Genomic DNA, 18,275 nt, shown 5'->3' with positions numbered 1-18,275 from the left:
AGTCAGAGATCCAGACAAAGTGGCATTGAAGAGGTAAGATGGAAAGTGGAAGAGAATTTCAAAGAAGAGAAGTTAAATAGGAGACATGGAGGAGCAATGATGATGGATGCATAGCTAGTGATTTGATGGTGAGGAAGCTGCTTGGAGCAAAATCAGCAAATAACAAATTGAATGTATAATAATACTGCTATAATCTCAATGTTTGTTTCCCCCCAAAATTCATATGTTGAACTCCTAACCCCAAAGTGAGGACATTAGGAGATAGAGCCTAAGTCCTTTCTGCCCTCGTGAATGGGATTAGTGCCCTTATAAAGGAGAGACCCCAGAGAGACCCCTCCCTGCTTCCACTATGCAAAGTCATAGCAAAAAGATGGTAGTCTAGGAGCATGATCCTCACTAGGCACCAAATCTGCTGGTTCCTTGATCTTAAACTTCCTAGCCTCCAGAACTGTGAGAGATAAATTTCTGTTGTTTATAAACCACCCAGGTTATGATATTTTGTTAATGTCTAGTAATGTAGGAAATTTCACTACTAAAGTTAGTTTTCAAACAAAATTTCTAACTTAAATACCAGTTGCAGAAAGCCAAGTATGAAACAAAAAGAAAATAAGCAATAGATTAGGGAATAGGCTAATTATCATTTAGAGTGTAATTAGTGCACCTTATAATTAATAAATAGAGACTAATCTCAATAAGACCCTGAAATTCCTACATCATTTGTAGGTGGATCAATTTTATATAACCATCTTTACTAAAAAAGAAAAGTGACCAAAGTTTTGAATTTAAAAAAGGAAAATGTAAAGATCAGCTTTGATCTTTATAACTGTAATAAAACAGAGACTACTTTTTACTAAATTCAAAGGTTAAATAAAGGAATCAAGAAAGAGAAAAGGTAGATACAAGGTAATCGTTTTTAAAATTCAGAAGATTAAACATACCCAAGAGATAGACTATAAAACTCTATGCAAACCCTCTCCTTTCACCAATAACAAATTTACCTTTTACTTAATTCTTTTTCTTTTTTCTAAATATACATCATGTGAAAAATCTTTCCCTGCAAGTATTTTAACTCAAAGTTCTAGGAAGGAAAAGCTGCAAATTTAGCAAATTGCTTCCTTTTTTATTTTCTAAGTAAGCGAGTAGCTCAAATATAAAGGCCATTTCATTTGGCTCATGGGGAAGCCCTTCTGTTTGTTAAGGTACCTATATTTAGTTAGGAGAAGATAATTCTATAACTGCTTTGAAGGGTAACCTTGATTGTTCTGATGCAATATTCAGTTACACAATCTTAAGCATCGTTACTGTACTAAAAATGCACACAAGTGTTGGAGGAATGTGACTGAGGAAACTCTTCCCCAGATTCATGGACATTTCATGTGTCTGTTTACATTTTCCATTTAAACATAAGATTTCTTTTCCTTGAATATACACAAACCTTCTTTTAACGTTAAATTTCATATTTCTTACAGTTTGAGGACTTTTCACAGCACTTATTTCACTTGATTCTTTAAAAAAATCTTGTGTGGCAAGCAAAACAAAGATAATGATTGCCATGTCACAGATGAAGGAAATGACTCTTAGAAGGTGAATTGACTGAACAGAGGGTCGGCTGCAGGTGGGCAGCAGGGCCCTTCCTTTCCCCACAGGCAGGGAACACTTGTGTTTCCTTTGTTTACTTCTTTAGCTTATGTCTTCCGCAATGAAACGGTAACTTCCTGAACACTCTGCAGTTCATCGCTACACTCTTCCTCCATATCTAGAACGTGGCCTGGCACATATTAGATGCTCAATCATCATTTTTAAATAAACGAATAGTGATCCATTCAAGTAACGTGGATAAACATCAACAACAACAGCTGCTTTCAGGAAAAAAGGGCAGACTCTGAATTATGAAGAATGTGAGAAACTTAGATCAGTATCACGAAGATTGTGTACTTTTACTTTTTAGGGCAGCTTTATTGAGGGACAAATCACCCATTTTATTTTTTAGTTTTACTGAGGTATGATTGATATAAAAAATGGCACACATTTAAGGTATACATCTTCATGAGTTAAGACATATGCATGCGCCCATGATGCCATCGCCATAACCAAAGGTTAAATATATCCATTAAATATATCCATATCTCCAGAAATTGCCTTGTGCTATTTTGTAAATCATCCATTTAAAATTTATAATTCAGGCTGGGCGCAGTGGCTTACACCTGTAATCTCTCCACTGAGGTCGAGGCAGGAGGGTCACTTGAGCCCAGGAGTTTGAGACCAGCTTGCACAACATGATAAGACTGTCTCTACAAAAAATTTGAAAATTAGCCAGGCATGGTGGCACACACCTGCAGTCTCAGCTATTCAGGAAGCTGAGGTGGGAGGATAGCTTGAGCCAGGGAGGTCAAGGCTGCAGTGAGCCCTGATCATAACACTGCAGTCCAGCCTGGGTGATAGAGGGAAACCCCCATCTCAAAAAAAAAAAAAAAAAGTGCTAATTTCTACTAGACTTCTAGTTAGTTACTGTATCAGAAGACATGTAAAAATTATAGGGCAGATCATGAGTGTTGAAACTTTGAATAATTGTATTTCCCCAAGTGTTTATTTTTGCAATCTCTTGTTATAATTTGCACCACTTCCTTCCCCCAGATTATGTTTGTGCTTGTTTGTACTGGAGAGCATTGAAGAGCGTCACAGGAGAAATTGTGCCTCCTTCGCCATCCAGGGTGAGTTGGGGGTGGGGAAAGGGGTGTAGGAGTGGAGCTATGTAGTGGTGGCAGCTAGCATAAGGAGAAGGAAGTTCTGGCTGAGGTTCTGTGACTTGGTGCAAGAAAGAAAGCGAATATGGAAGATCTGTCTGACTCTGAGAAGTGGCACCTGGACTCAGCAGATGGAAAGCTCCTGGGAAGTTCTCCAGTACTAAGGGACAAATCTTGGCAATTCCATTAGCTATCTTTGTGACCTTGAAAGTGTAACTTAAGCCTCTTTGTGCCTCAGCTTCTGTAAAATAGGTATAATAATAGAGATGTGAAAATAAAATAAGTCAGTATATGTGAGGCATAAGTAAGCATTACATAAATGTTATATATTATGATTCTGTATCTATCTACATGTAACTCGCAATGTCTGGGAGACATAACAGAAATATGGCTAGAGGATAGTTGGAAATATATTCGAGAAAGCATTCAAGTCTAGACATATAAATCTGGGAGAAAATCACAAATATAATACCTGCATTTGATAGGTAGGAAGTAAAGAAAAAACAAAGCCAGTAAAGAGGATTTGAGTGTGTAATGGGTTAAAAGTGCAAAAAACAGGGTAACATACATTAGAAACCAAGAAAAAAATAAGTTTTAAGAAGGATAAGGTGCGCAACATTTAGTTCCACCCTAAGTCTTGATATTCCTTAGACAATTTCTGTTTCACCTACAGTCCCAGCATAAAAATATCTAATTTTGATGTTAAGTTATGTAGTTACACTATCAAAATTATACAAGGTGGCCAAGAGTTCTGAGAATATGGGAATTGAGACAAGGTCATGGACTATTTTGAGAAAATAGGGTTAACAAGAGTCCTATTACAGAGAGAATGGTGGTCAGAAAGTAAATATATTGACTTTGAGAAGTTTCAAGACAAGCGGAAAAAGATAAGGCTATCAAATTTAGCAAAGAAAAATACAGGATACTGGTTAAATATGCAATACTTGGGACATGCTTATACTAAAAAGTTATTTGTTTATAAGAAAGTCAAATTTAACTAGGTATCATATATGTGTGTGTGTGTGTTTGTGTGTGTGTATATATATATATATATTTTTTTTTTCCTTTTTTTTTTTTAGATGGAGTCTCGCTCTGTCGCCCAGGCTGGAGTGCAGTGGTGCGATCTCGGCTCACTGCAACCTCCACCTCCCAGGTTCAAGCAGTTCTTATGCCACAGCCTACTGAGTAGCTGGGATTACAGGAGCACGCCACCACGACCGGCTCACTTTTTTATTTTTAGTAGAGATGGGATTTCACCATGTTGGCCGGACCTCAAGTGATCCACCTGCCTCAGCTTCCCAAATTGCTGGGATCATAGGTGTGAGCCACCACACCCAGCCTGGTATCTTCTATTTTATCTGGCAACCCTAGAAGGATAAAGAAAACATGGTAACTCTAAAAACTGCATGTATTAAGGGAAGATGTATAAAGATTTAAACTATGAAAATGTTATTATGTCTGAAAAATCCCAAAGATAAATTTTTTCTTTTGTTGATAAGGGATGTTGTATAGGAATCAAGAGCCTGGTAGACAGAAGTCTTAGAGGCAGAGCTGCCTAGATTCAAATTCTGACTCTACCACTTTCTAGCTGTGGCAAGTGACTAAACCTCCTACCTAAGGCAAGTGGCTAAACCTCCGTGTCTTTGTTTTATAGTTTTACAATAACTAATGATTTTTAACACACTTAGAACAATGTAAGTATATAGAACTTGAATTTGTAACACGGCAAGTGATAAGTATATGTTAAGTAAATAAAAATTTTAAATTGTTACTGGTAAAAAAAATGTTGCTTTTTTTCTGAAACAATAATACTGCTTTTGAAAGCCTAAAATAATAAACCTTCAAGCAAAATGTCTTTGAAAACAGAAATTGAGAAGCAGGGAATATTCCTTTCTACTTTCTACCTTTCTAATGGTTGAATATGTTTACCGAGAGAATGTATAATGTTTTGTAAAGACAAAAAAAGCACAAATATTTCTATGTTCTGCAAACTATAATAGCAGGGCGTGTTCACGATCAAAAGTTTCTCTAGAAAACATTGTAGCAGAAAGGTAAAGAATAGTCAATAATTCATACAGCTGCATTAAGGGGTCAACTGTAAATTACTAAAGTGGTCTCATAGCAATGAAGACAAATGAGAATAATAACAAGTGGCTAAGAACAATTTATGTCATTTTAATAATTTAAATCACACAAATAATATAAAAAACATTTAATGCCAAAAACGTTAATTCCTGACCCTTGTCTAATGGAATTTGATAATGTAATTAGAAAAAAGCTAATACAGTTGATGTGAAGTTAGACATACCTGGCTTCTGTTGAGTCCTCCCAACTTGTATTATCACTCCATAGCTCAAGCGCCAGGAAAGCAGCTAGAGACAGGAGTCATTCTACCTGTCTTTGATAGCAGCACTTTTGCTGATCTACAAAATGCCAAATAATAAAGACAAAACAAGAGAAGTGATTAAGAGTAAGAAGCAGAAAGGAATAGAAAGTCTTGAAAGGTTTTTGAAATAACTCTGATCCTCAGAACATATATCCACCATATTTTCAAGTTTTTTGACTGTATCTTTAAAAACCTCCCAGAGGAAAGGATGCTTTCCTGAATGATCTTATATACTTCATTAGACCAATAAGAAGTATAGCTTTCCCTTTTTTGCCTTGGCTTCTAGGAGGCTTAAAACTGAATTTAGTGACCAATTGCTGTATGGTCCTCAAAGTTTTGAATGATATTCATACTTTAAAATATCTAAATCAAATGATTATTTTATCTCTGCTTTTTATTTTTAATACAAAGGCACCTCATTAAAAAAGTCAGAGTACAATTTTTTTTTAAAAAGAAAGATTTCTAAGGTGCTAGATTCCAAATCTCTCTAGACCTCTCACCAGACATACAAACCTCTCCATCCTCACACAAACTTATTACCACCACTGCCCCCCGACCAAAATCTTGAGTTACCTTGTGTTTTTTAGTCAACTAGAGGGACTCTTATCTAGAAATAGGATTTTTTAATGTTCTATGAATTAGTAAGATTTTTTTTTTTTGCTTCTTTTTTAAGACAGTAAAGTGCTAATGGAGAGTAAAAAGAAATAGCTGAAAGACAGCATCAGTATATAAAAATCTATACTATGGATTATAAAATCAATTTTTCAATACGACTTGAGAAAACTCTTCTTAAGGGAGGTTAGGAACTGTTGTGATAAACACAAGTCATTGTTTTTTTCTTTTTTCACTTGCAAAGTATATTTCATTCTTTGGGTAGCATTTCATTTAAAATATGAATATGGCATAATAATAAAGACTGAGCCCAGCCCCTATGGGAACTGGTCAGTTGGTATGGTTTTATTACAGTAAATTATTCTTAAAACCCAGAGAAACTTGAGATTATAAATATAATAAATATTATATATAATATAAATATAATTAGTATGCAATTAAAAACAGAATCAAAGTGACATTGTAGAATCATAATAAGATAATATTCTAAACTTTCGCTAAGAATCAGAAATACATATACCTGGAACTTACCTTGGAGATGCTGATTCATTAAGCCTCAGATGGTGTGATTCTGGCATGCAGCTAGGCTCAGAACTTGAAAGCAGACCACAACAATTCTGGAGAGCCTGAGGAAATGATCAGACATGAAGAAAACAAGTGTGCATAAAAGATGTTCATCATTGCATTGTTTAAAATAGAAAATTCATGAACTGCTGAGTAAACCATTTTATATATAAATGGACTAGCATCTGGCTATTCAGAATTAGGAACACAGAGAATTTAAGAACATAGGAACTTACCATCATTATAGCAGTCAACTGGAATGTAGCTCCATAGAGGCAGGGACTTTTGTCTCTTTGGTTCACTGCTCTATCCTCAGATACCTAAATAATGTGTGACATACAATATGTGGTCATTTAAATACTTGTTGGATAAAAGAATGAATAAATAACTTTAAAAATAAGATAAAGCACCTCACATCACTAAAAGGTTAACTAAAGACAAAAATCATTACAAAGTTGAAGAAAATATGTTTTTCATTCTGAAAAAAATAAATAAAAGTCAAGTAAAAAAATTTCTAGTGTGAATCTATGCTCAAGGCATCTGTTAAGCTACTATGTGGTAAAGCACATAATTTAAGTTTTGATTACGGAAATTGCGGACTGATGAAAATATTTACTCACCTATTCTTCTAGATCAAAAGCCTTAGAGTAGAGTCAGTCAGGCAAGGGTAGAAATGTTGGATTTTAGCAGGAAAATGCCAGAGATGAGATCCAAAGAAACTCACAGAAAGACTGGACATGTCTCTGAAAAGCCTGCGATTACAACCTGCTTGTCTCCCCCCAATAAATGCTTCCTAAGATGTAACCTGAGCCTTGACACTTAGCTGTGCTTCTGGTGAATGCGGAGGGCACTCTGGCTCTCAGTGCTTCTTCCACAGCAAAGGAGGCCTATTGGGCACATAAGGTGTGCATAAATGCTTGATGATTGACTGGTTGATTGGAAAGAGGAAGATATGAGTCTGGAGGACAGACTGTCAGTTCCAGATGGTCCCCTGAGGATGAGCAGGAAGCAATCCAGAAATCTCTGCCCCATAAAAATCACAGGCTGTCAATTGCATGCATCAAGCAGAGTTAAGAAGAGGCAAAGTGGAAGCAAAAAAGAACTAAGAAGTGATTCTTCTTGAATGTGTGGCTTTGCAGTATCTCCATTCCCGTTTTCCAATTTGCAGGGCATTCCCAAGCACTTTGGTCCATGTGCAGCCCCTTGAGTGTCTACACATCTCTTCATGTTTTAGATGTGCTTGAAGTAAAAACAAATCGGTTTCATGATCCTATTTCTGTTTTTCCCCCAAGCACTGTCCTTTCAATAATTTTTCCTCTTTTTAAAAAAAAAAAAGTTCATTTGCTGCCAAAGAGAAAGTGTGGGTCTTTGTTATTAATGTTGTAGAAATACAAATATGTCCACCTCAGAAAGGAGTCTTCATTAACTCCCACAGCCCAGAAAATTAAGGCACGCCTCATCAGGATCCAAGCTTGCTGTCGACAAAATTGCAAGGGACTAGTTGAGTTGCTGGGGTTCATAATGCTGATAGAGCGGTTTCCACGTGAATGAAGGATAAACAGCGATTAATTTCAGCCAATAAATAATGGTTTGAGGCCCACATTGAAAGAGGAGCAATTACTTTTCCATTTTTCCTGCCAAATGAGCTGATAAGAGAAAACAGGGGAGTTGGCCACGTAAATCAGTCTTAATTTTATCTTCCCCATTAAAAAGCAGCCATTAAGACCATCTTCGGCTCATTTCATCCTCCTCTTGTTTCACTTTTTCAATTTGCACAAAAGGGGGGAGTTTGCTCGTCATAAAATTTCACTTTGGCCAACCTATCATTTGCATCTGGGCCAATAAATAGCAATTAGCATAAACATTTAAATCAGGAACTGGAACAAATTCTTGTTCCCCCAGCAAGCTGTTAAATTACAGTATTTTACTATATATAAGAAGCACTAAACAAAAGACCTGTTGGGCATTGTTATCCTCTTCCAAATAGGACATGGTTGAAAGAGAAATAATAACTCCAAACCCACAAACTTCTCACTCAGATCAAGAATATCTGTCTTACGTGGTCTTGGCCTGGAGAATCAATGTTTCTTGCCCACTGCTTAAGTTTTCATCCAAACAGATAAGTTTTAGCTCAGTTTTGTGAAGTATAAAAACTGCAGTAAAGACTTCCTTGCCTGAATAAATGTTTCGCACTATAATTAAAAGGTGTCTCAACAGGAACTGTTCTAAGCTCAAATCAAAGTCCATGCATGAGGTACAATGAAATGCATATAATGGGGAGATGAGAACTGGCATCTGGAGGTCAGAGGAAAAAAGATGATTCTGTGATCGAAATCCCAGTGCCAAATGATCCAGACCCATAGCTCATTCTTCCCAGTGCTTATTTCCCACAGTGGCCTCTAGGGATGGTTTGTTATAAAAGATTGGTTGTCTCATATAACATTGTTCTCAAAGGCAGAAATGCAACCCCAAACTTGTCTTTATCTAAACATAGTTATGTTTTTGGCCCATGTTCTCTTTTGACATGTCAGAGGGCGATGATGAAGCTTTACAGAGAGATATTAAGAGAAAATAAAAAAAAAAAAACTACAGAGACACACTGTAGGTGGCTGTCCCCAAACCAAGTATTAAACCTTCTTTTCCCTTTAAGCAAAGCCCTTTTATTGTCAACTGAAACTTAGTTCATTATTTATCTATGGCTCATTGAAAGTCAAGGTGAGTGCTTCTCTTGGTGAGACCCAAATTAATTTTGGCTGGGAACCCAAAGTGGAACAGAGTGGTTTTGATGTTTTCTATGAAACCTTACATTGGGAATGTTTAGGTTTACCAGTGAAACTCTATTAATGGCTTCCAGTCTGCATATATGTGAAATATATATTTGCAATTACTCAGGAAGGAGACATTGAAAATTTGAATATATTGTTCTCTCTCTCTCTCTTTTTTTTTTTTTTTTTTTTTTGAGACAGAGTCACGCGGGCTGGAGTACAGTATCATGATCACAGCTCACTACAGCCTCAACCTCCCAGGCTCAAGCAATCCCACCTCAGCCTCTCAAGTAGCTGGGACCACAGGTGTGCACCACCATACCTAGCTAATTTTTTAATAATATTTTTTAGAGACAGGGTCCCACTATGTTACCCAGGCTGGTCTTGAACTCCCAGGCTCAAGGGATCCTCCCACCTCCACCCCACAAAGTGCTGGGATTATAGGCATGAGCCACTGCGCCCAGCCAATAAATTGTTCTTTATTGCTGTTTTTTCATGAATTGTTCTCTTATTTCTACAAGACATTAAAAATAAAGAGAAAAATGGCCTGACTTCTAAGGAATTAGAACATTGTCAATCTGGTGTCAACTAAAAACAGAAGAGCAATGCTTTCACCATCTCAGATACTGGCCAAATGTGAAATTGACATTGTTCCTACTTCCTATAATACCTAAAAAATAGCTCAACTCTCAGCTTTGAGTCTATAATTTACGAATTTAGTTATGTGAATGTGTAGGTGCCCTCTTTATTCTTTCCTCCAAATCCCTCTGCCTGCCCTTGCTAAGCTATTTACTGCCCCTTATCCCATCATACCTACATTTGGGCTTGGAGAAAAAAAAAATAAAGGAGAGAGAAAGGAGGGAAGAGACACAGAGTAGATACATTTAAACTTACATTCTGCCCCAGTGATCAAGAGAATGAACGGCACAGAAGACACCAGGAATCCAAAAGCTTCTTTCTTTCTGCCTCAACTACCACCTTCCCAAAGTAGATGACAAAGTGGATTTATATAATCCACAAATGTTTATTGAGTTCCTGCTGCATAGGAGGTCTGTGCACTGAATAGGAGGCCTGTGGCCTTCTCATCTCAAATGTTGGGTTAGGAAATTTAACATAATCAGTTAGAAATATTTGCCAATAAGTCCCAAAGTGCCAATAATTATATAGGTTTGCAAAAGCAAATATATATATATATATATATATATATATAATATAAACATTTTGTTTTCACTTTACGTGTTGTCTAATGTATTAGAGTATGAAATCAAGATAGCTGGATTATCGTTCATAATCACAGCAAATATTTGAGCTACCCTGTCCTATAACACTAGTGACAAAAAGCATTTTGACATGCATTCAATATTTTGTTAGGCTGAAAGAAAGAAAATGTGGAGACAGCATCACAAGAAGCTGACAAAGTCAGGCATCACGTAGGACACGCAGCAAAACTACATTTCCCAGATTGCCATGCAGTTAAGTTGCTGTGGGCTAAATTGTAGCTAATGAAGTGTGGACAGATATTACATAAGTCACTTCCAGGCCTGGCCCTAAAAACATTTTGTTGAGTCTCAGCTCTCTCTTTCCTTTCCTCAGTAACCTTGGGGCCACAAGCATCAGATTGTGTAGCTAAGAAATGAGGAAGGGCCGGGCGCGTGGCTCACACCTGTAATCCCAGCACTTTGGGAGGCCGAGGTGGGCGGATCACGAGGTCAAGAGTTTGAGACTATCCTGGCCAACATGGTGAAACCCCGTCTTTACTAAAAAATACAAAAATTTGCTGGGTGTGGTGGCACGAGCCTGTAGTCCCAGCTACTTGGGAGGCTGAGGCAGGAGAATCGCTTGCAACCGGAAGGCAGAGTTTGCAGTCAGCCAAGATTGCACCACTGCACTCCAGCCTGGTGACAGAGCGAGACTCCATCTCAAAAAAAAAAAAAAAAAAAAAAAAAAAGAAATGAGGAAGTGCAGTATGAGACTGTAACATACAACTTTTAGTATGTTCAACCACCAAGATGTCAGAGTTTGTCTGTTGTGGCTGCTGGTTAAATTACCCTTCATAATGCAGAAGAGGAGACACAAGCAGGAGTGATTCAAAAATATATAAATCCCTCATTGGTACAGCCAGACATTAGTTCTGCAGAATTCTCATAACTACAGAGCTGCTTTTTCTCCTGCTGCTCAGAGAATAACAAAAATTAAAGCTGAGCAAATTAAATAGTGAATTAGGACAGAATGAGGCAGAAGATGCACCCATTAGGATCAATGAGAAGCAGACAGTAACTTTTCTAAGGAAAATACATTAAATGAGCAGCTGAGGAGTTCAATACTAAGACACTTAGTTCCACAGACTAGCTGCCTGGGAAGTGGGGAAAGTTGGGGGATGACTTTCAGACATAATTACAAAAGCAAATGCCAAGAAAAGCTGAAATGCTAAAAGTAGGGGGAGCTGAGGCAGGAGGATTGCTTAAGCTCAGGAGGTCGAGTTCACCATGGGCAACACAGCAATAAAAACAAAAACAAAACAAAAAAACAAGTTAAGGTACGGCCAGGAGTGTGGTTCACACCTGTAATCCCAGAAATTTAGGAGGCCGAGGAGGGTAGATCACTTGAGGCCAGGAGTTTGAGACCAACCTGAGCAATATGGTGAAACCCTGTCTCTACTAAAAATACAAAAATTAGCTGGGAGTGGTGACAGGTGCCTGTAATCCCAGCTACCTGGGAGACTGAGGCAGGAGAATCACTTGAACCTGGGAGGTGGAGGTTGCAGTGAGCCAAGATCACGCCACTGCATTCCAGCCTGTGCAACAGAGTAAGGCTCCATCTCCAAAACAAACAAACAAACAAACAAACAAAAAAACAAAAAAACCAAGAAGTTAAGGTACATTTGATTTGGAAATTATAATGACTAATGATATTATAGATAAAATAATAATTATTATAATACCCCTTATTTAAATTAATGGATATACCACATTGCAAACACCATGTCTATTAACATAGTTATGTATTTGGCTTCTTTTTCTTTTCTTTTTTCTTTTTTTAGCTGGGGCCTCACTGTGCTGCCCAGCCTAGTCTCAAGCTTCTGGGCTCAAAGGATCAAGATATCCTCTCACTGTATCCTCCTAAGTAGCTGGGCTGATAACCACCAGCCATCACACCCAGCTCATATTTGGAGTCTTATTTCTTTTATTTATATATTTACACATTTTTATTTGTACTCACACATACATATTAGAATTAGTATCACACACCCAAGGCTCTTCTGTTTCATTAATCTGTCAGTATTTAGTGCCAAGACAAGCTTTTGTTTTTAAAACCCTTATTGGGTTTTATTTTGGAAACTATGAAAAATGTGTACCATTTTGGGGATTATTAAAAAACTCTTTGTAGACTATTTGGAAAATAAGGAAAAGTATTAAAAAAAAATCTCTCCTACCACCTAGATAATATATTAACATTCCTGTGAATGTGTGTATGCCAATTATGTAAATTATAGTCAAATTAAAAGCATACTTTTTATTCAGATTTGTTTTGTGATTTGTTTCTCCTACCATTTACTTGTTATTAAAAACTCCATTGGTTTTCCAACTCGGTGAGAGCTAAATCTAAATCTATGTACAATGGGTACGCTGGCTACAGGTGTGCCCAGATGTTGACTCCCTCAGCTAACAGAGCTACTCAGCGGGGCCTGAGGCTGCTGGCAGGCTCATCCATTTATGCCAGTGTGTTGTAGAAACAGAATTTTCTCTGCCATAACATGAAAAAGCTTCAGAAACATTCTAGTCTAGTATCATCTCTCTCAGTAAACATTTTTGGATATTTGTGTTAAATTTGTTAACGATACTTATAATTATTGGGGATTTTTTTGTTTTGTTTTCTTTTTTTTTTTTTTTTAAAGAGTCTTGCTCTGTCACCCAGGCTGGAGTGCAGTGATGTCACCATAGCTCACTGCAGACTAAACCTCCTAGGCTCAAGCACTCCTTCCACCTCAGCCTCCCAAGTAGCTGGGACTACAGAAGTGTGCCACTGCACCCTGGAGATTTTGAAATTTTTTTTTGTAGAGATAGGATCTCACTATGCTGTCCAGGCTGGTCTCGAACTCCTGGGCTCAAGTGATCCTCCCATGACCTGCACCAGGCCTCTACTTATTGTTTATTGTAATAATGCATTAGCTCTGTTTAATCACCATTCATTTATGTTATACCATTCTGATGCTTTAATTCATTTTTCATTTTGCTTGAGTTTATCTTTATGGTATTTCTTCTTAGACAAGGTATAAAAGTGGCATATTTTTGAGCCCTTCTTAAGCTGAGAGCCTTTTTGGCTTAGCACGTGAGTGATAAGTTGGCTTGCTATTTAATTCGTAAGTGGCAATCTGTTTCCCTATCATCTTTTGTCATTGAATGTGGTAGAAGAGAAGTCTGAGGCCAGTTTCTTTATGGAAACCTAGCTTTTCTATTTGGATGCTTACAGGTATTATTGCAATTATTCTTAAAATTCAAAATTTTTCCTAGTATATGGGTATACTAGGAAATATGATAGTTTGATTAAAATAAATCAAAATTACCTAGATTTTAAACATCCCTTCCAATTTTAGATTGGTATTTATTGAGCTTGGAATTGTTTTCTATTATAACTGTGATTAGTTCTATCTTTCTGATCTGTCCCTCTAGAATATAATTAGTTAATTTGTTAATTATACAACTGTTTGTTGAGTACCTATTATGTATCATCATACCCTGTGTTAGGGCAGGGTGGACATAGCGGTGAACAAGAAAGAGTTGTTGCTTCCTTCATTGATTTCAGAAGCTTAATAAGCAAAGTTATTCCTAACAATTGAGGCACAGTATAGGATCCTAACTCCTAGGAAGATGCCTATTTATAATACTTAGTAGGAGTATTCATTCTTCATTCTCTGTGTCTGCCCTCTTATTTTGTTTTATATCTATGTCATTATGCTTTGCATTTTACACTACTCTTTCAGGCTTTTCTCCCTCATCTTTATTTGTTTATTTATTTATTTATTTCCTGAGACAGGGTGTCACTCTGTTGCCCAGTCTGAAATGCAGTGGTGCCATCTCAGCTTATTGCAACCTTCACCTCCCAGGCTCCAGTGATCCTCCCACCTTAGCTTCTCAAATAGCTGGGACCAGGTGCCACCACGCCTGGCTAATTTTTGTATTGTTTTGTTTTGTGAAGATAGGGTTTTGCCATGTTGCCTAGGATGTTCTCAAACTTCTGGCTGAAGCAATCCACCCGCCTCAGCCTCCCAAAGTTCTGGGATTACAGGCGTTAGCCACTGCACCCAGCCTCTCATCACTCTTTAAAGTTTCTGAAGTTTCATTTCTACTCTTAAGTAGTTTTTAGTATGCTCTAGGGTTGCACAACCATCACCACAATTTACCTAATCTTGGATACTTGGAACCCTTTTATCACCCCCTGAAAGAAACCCCGTACCTACTAGCAGCCGCTTCCCACACTCACACCACCCCTAGCCTTTGGAAAGCACTCATCCACTTTCTGTCTCTATTGATCTGCCAATTATGGACATTTTATATAAATGAAATCATACAGTAAGTGGCCTTTTGAACCTAGTTTCTTTCACTTAGTACATGTTCAAGATTCGTCCATATTATAACACAAATCAGTATTTTACTTACTTTTATGGGCAAATAACATTTCATTATAAGGATATACCACAATTTGCTTCTCCATTCATCAGCTGAGGAACATTTGGGTTGTTTCCACTTCGTAGCCGTCTTGAATAATGCCGTTATCAACAATTTGTGTACAACTTTTTTCATAAACATATGTTTTCACTTTTCTTGGATATTTGCCTAGGAGTGAAATTACTGGGTCATATGAGAAGCCTATGTTTAAGTTTTTAAGAAACTACCACTGTTTTTCATGGCATCTCCACTATTTTACATTCCCACCAGCAATGTATGTGGTTTCCAATTTTTTCACATCCTCACTAACACTTCTTATTTTCCTTTTTTTAAAAAAAGATTTTAGCCATCCTTGTGGGTATGAAGTGGTATCTCATTGTGACATTAATGTACATTTCCCTAATGACTAACAATGTTAAGCACCTTTTCATGTGCTTGTTGGCCATTTGTGTATCTTCTTTGGAGAAATATCTGTTTAAATCTGTTGTCCATTTTTTAGTTGCCTGTTTGTCTTTTTGTTGTTGAGTTGTAAGAAATCTTTATATATTCTGAATACCAGAACTTTATTACGTATATGATTTACACATATTTTTCCCATTCTGTGGGTTGTTGTTTCACTTTCTTGGTATTGTCTTTTGATGCATAATCATTTTCAGTTTTGAGGAAGTCCAATATATATACTTTTTCTTTGGTTGCTTGTGCTTTTGGTGTCATATCTAAGAAACCACTGTCTATTCCAAGGTCATGAAGATTTATACTCATGTTTTCTTCGGAGTTTTATACCTTTAGCTTACATTTAAGTTTTTGATGCATTTAGAGTTAATTTTTACACATGATAGAAAGTAGGGATTCAAGTTTATTCTTTTGCAAATGAATATCCAGTTGTCCCAGCATCATTTGGTGAAGACTATGCTTTTCCCATTGAGTGATCATGGCATCCTTGTTGAAAACCAGATAACCATAGACCTATGGGTTAATTTCTGGACTTTTGCTTTTATTCCATTGATCTACGTGTCTATTCTTTTGCAAATATCACGCTGTCTTTATCACTGTAGCTTTACATAAGTTTAAAATCAGGAAGTGTGAGTCCTCCAACTTTGTTCTTCCATTTCAAGATCATTTTGGCTACTCTGGGACTCCTGCAAATTTTAAAATTTTGACAGGTATTGCATTGAATCTGTAAATCAATTTGGGGAGTATTGTTTGCAATAGTAACAATTTTAAGTCTTTCAATCAGAAACATAGAATATTAGTCCACTTATTCGGATCTTTAATTTCTTTCAACAATGTCTTATAGTTTTCAGTTTACTACTCTTACATTTCTTTGTTAAGTTTATAATTTATTTCTAATTACTCTATTGTGTTTGATTCTATTGTATATAGTCCCCAACTTTTTTTTTTTTTTTTTTTGAGACAGAGTCTCGCTCTGTCACCTGTCTGGAGTACAATGGCCTGATCTCGGCTCACTGCAACTTCTGCCTCCCAGGTTCAAGTGATTCTCCTTCCTCAGCCTCCCAAGTAGCTGGAATTACAGGCACATACCACCATGCCCAGCTAATTTTTGTATTTTTAGTAAAGACAGGGTTTCATCATGTTGGCCAGGACGGTCTCGATCTCTTTACCTTGTGATCTGCCTGCCTCGTCTTCCCAAAGTGCTGGGATTACAAGCATGAGCCACCACAGCGGCCCTCCAACCTTTAATTTTGGAACATTAGAAAGTTACAGAATAGTTAAAGGAATAAACAGTACAGTGGAGCTGCATATACCTTACCTTTTACCTAGATTCACCAAGGCTAACATTTTCACAAATTTATTTTCTCTTTTACTCAGTTTCCCTTTCCAACTCTTTTCTCTTTCCTTGAAAAAATATTTCTACATTTCAAGAACCTAACTTATACATGAACATTCTGAACAATGCCCTTTATATTATTTGAGGACTGCTAATTTTAAAAAAGAATAACATTAAAGTAATACTACTCAACGTTTCTTTGATGATACAGGGGATAACTCCCTTACTTGAATATTGCCATTTTGAATTCTGATTGTAGTTGTTTGGGTACAAAAGACAAGGATGGGTACTAATACCTCCTACTGCCAAAATGAAGATAAATTGGTTTCTATTGGCATATATTCCAGTTCTGTGCACTCTGTGGCAAGACAACAAATAGATGGGATGATTTCTGTGGAAGCCTACAGGTGACATTTAATCATGGCTACAGTATTTCATGTGAGCACAAAGAACAAGCCAAGGCTCATTTGGGGAAAAAATTATTCATTCATCTAATAAATGTCTTTTGAATGCCTGTCATAACCAGGAACAGAGCCAGGTACGTGATGAACAAATAGGCTGGTCCCTGCCCTGATGAAAGTTATAGGCTAGTGTGGTCACAGACTATGAACGAATAAACAAATACATATAGACAAGTCATCATCCCTCATCAATTATTTTGATATCACAAAGACTCTGAAAAGTATTTTTTAACCCCTTTAGCAGTAAAACCTAATTTGTATTAAAATAAAGCATTATTTATTTGTCTATCCATCCCATTTGGTGGGAATATTTGTATGTTTTACTATACAGAAATATTAATGTGCTTGATTACAAGGTACTGTGCCAGGCTCTTTAAAATAATGATGTACCATGTCATATTGTACATGTGGTTATGTCATTCATATTTTTAGAATTTAGATTTTTGTTGTTTTAAATAAATACATTTAAAAATGTAAATATTAATGTAAATTAAATCTAAATATATATATATATTTAAATACCTTTTATTTTTAAAAATACTAATCTAGCAGTGAGCTGAGATTGCACCACTGCACTCTAGCCTGGGTGACAGAGAGAGACTCCGTCTCAAAAAAAAAAAATACTAATCTAAATTCTGAAATATACCAGGCATTAGTGGTTTCAGGTAAAGGGAATAGAATGGAACACCTGGAAGAGAAGATATTTAAGTGGCAAATATAACAAAAGAAATTATCAGGATGTAGTAGCAGCAAATTGTGAGGGGGTAGTTGGTTGAAGAGAGACTGCATCTATCTGGGAGCAATGGCCTATCCACTGGAGTGTAAGCTAAGACCTAAATAATGAGAAGAAACCAGCCATAGAAGTTAAGGATAGAAGACGGTGCAGGGAGAGTGTTACAAGCAAACAGAAAGCAAGTAAGTGTAAATTCTCTGATGAGGAGAAAAGGGGCTGGAATGTAGTAACTCTTGCTACTTTGGAAAAGCAGGGAAGGATTTCTTAATTCATCCATAAGTATAGGTCTATCTGACCTCCTTCCCTCTGCCCCCAGCTCTTTAAATGACTGTATTCCCTTCCTCACCATTAGATGCGAACATGCAGACTGAAGTTTCAAACATTTCCCCTTCTCACAGTAGGTGTGGTCTGGAATCAGACTGCCATGACTGGTTGGGAAAATCTTAGTAAACATCACACTGTGCTTGGATCTCCTGTCAGACAGAGAATTGTTTCTCTGTTCGTACAGTTATAATTCCCATCAAAGATGAGCTTTACAAAAATGACTTGGTCAAC

The 18,275-nt window shown here is 36.9% G+C and overlaps 1 long non-coding RNA gene across 1 annotated transcript; it reads left to right on the top strand.

The window, feature by feature from the left end:
- The first annotated feature begins 1,613 nt into the window (after window positions 1-1,613).
- On the top strand, window positions 1,614-17,279 carry LOC134807694 (uncharacterized). Its single transcript, XR_010148788.1, has 4 exons — window positions 1,614-2,711; window positions 4,244-4,363; window positions 9,273-9,377; window positions 16,874-17,279. It is a non-coding gene; the product is annotated as an uncharacterized LOC134807694 (long non-coding RNA).
- The last annotated feature ends 996 nt before the right edge of the window (window positions 17,280-18,275 follow it).

Source organism: Pan troglodytes, chromosome 1, assembly GCF_028858775.2.
Source record: "Pan troglodytes isolate AG18354 chromosome 1, NHGRI_mPanTro3-v2.0_pri, whole genome shotgun sequence".
Classification (NCBI taxonomy): domain Eukaryota; kingdom Metazoa; phylum Chordata; class Mammalia; order Primates; family Hominidae; genus Pan; species Pan troglodytes.
Note: the sequence above shows the minus strand (reverse complement) of the source record. Positions and strands in the feature narration are given on the sequence as shown.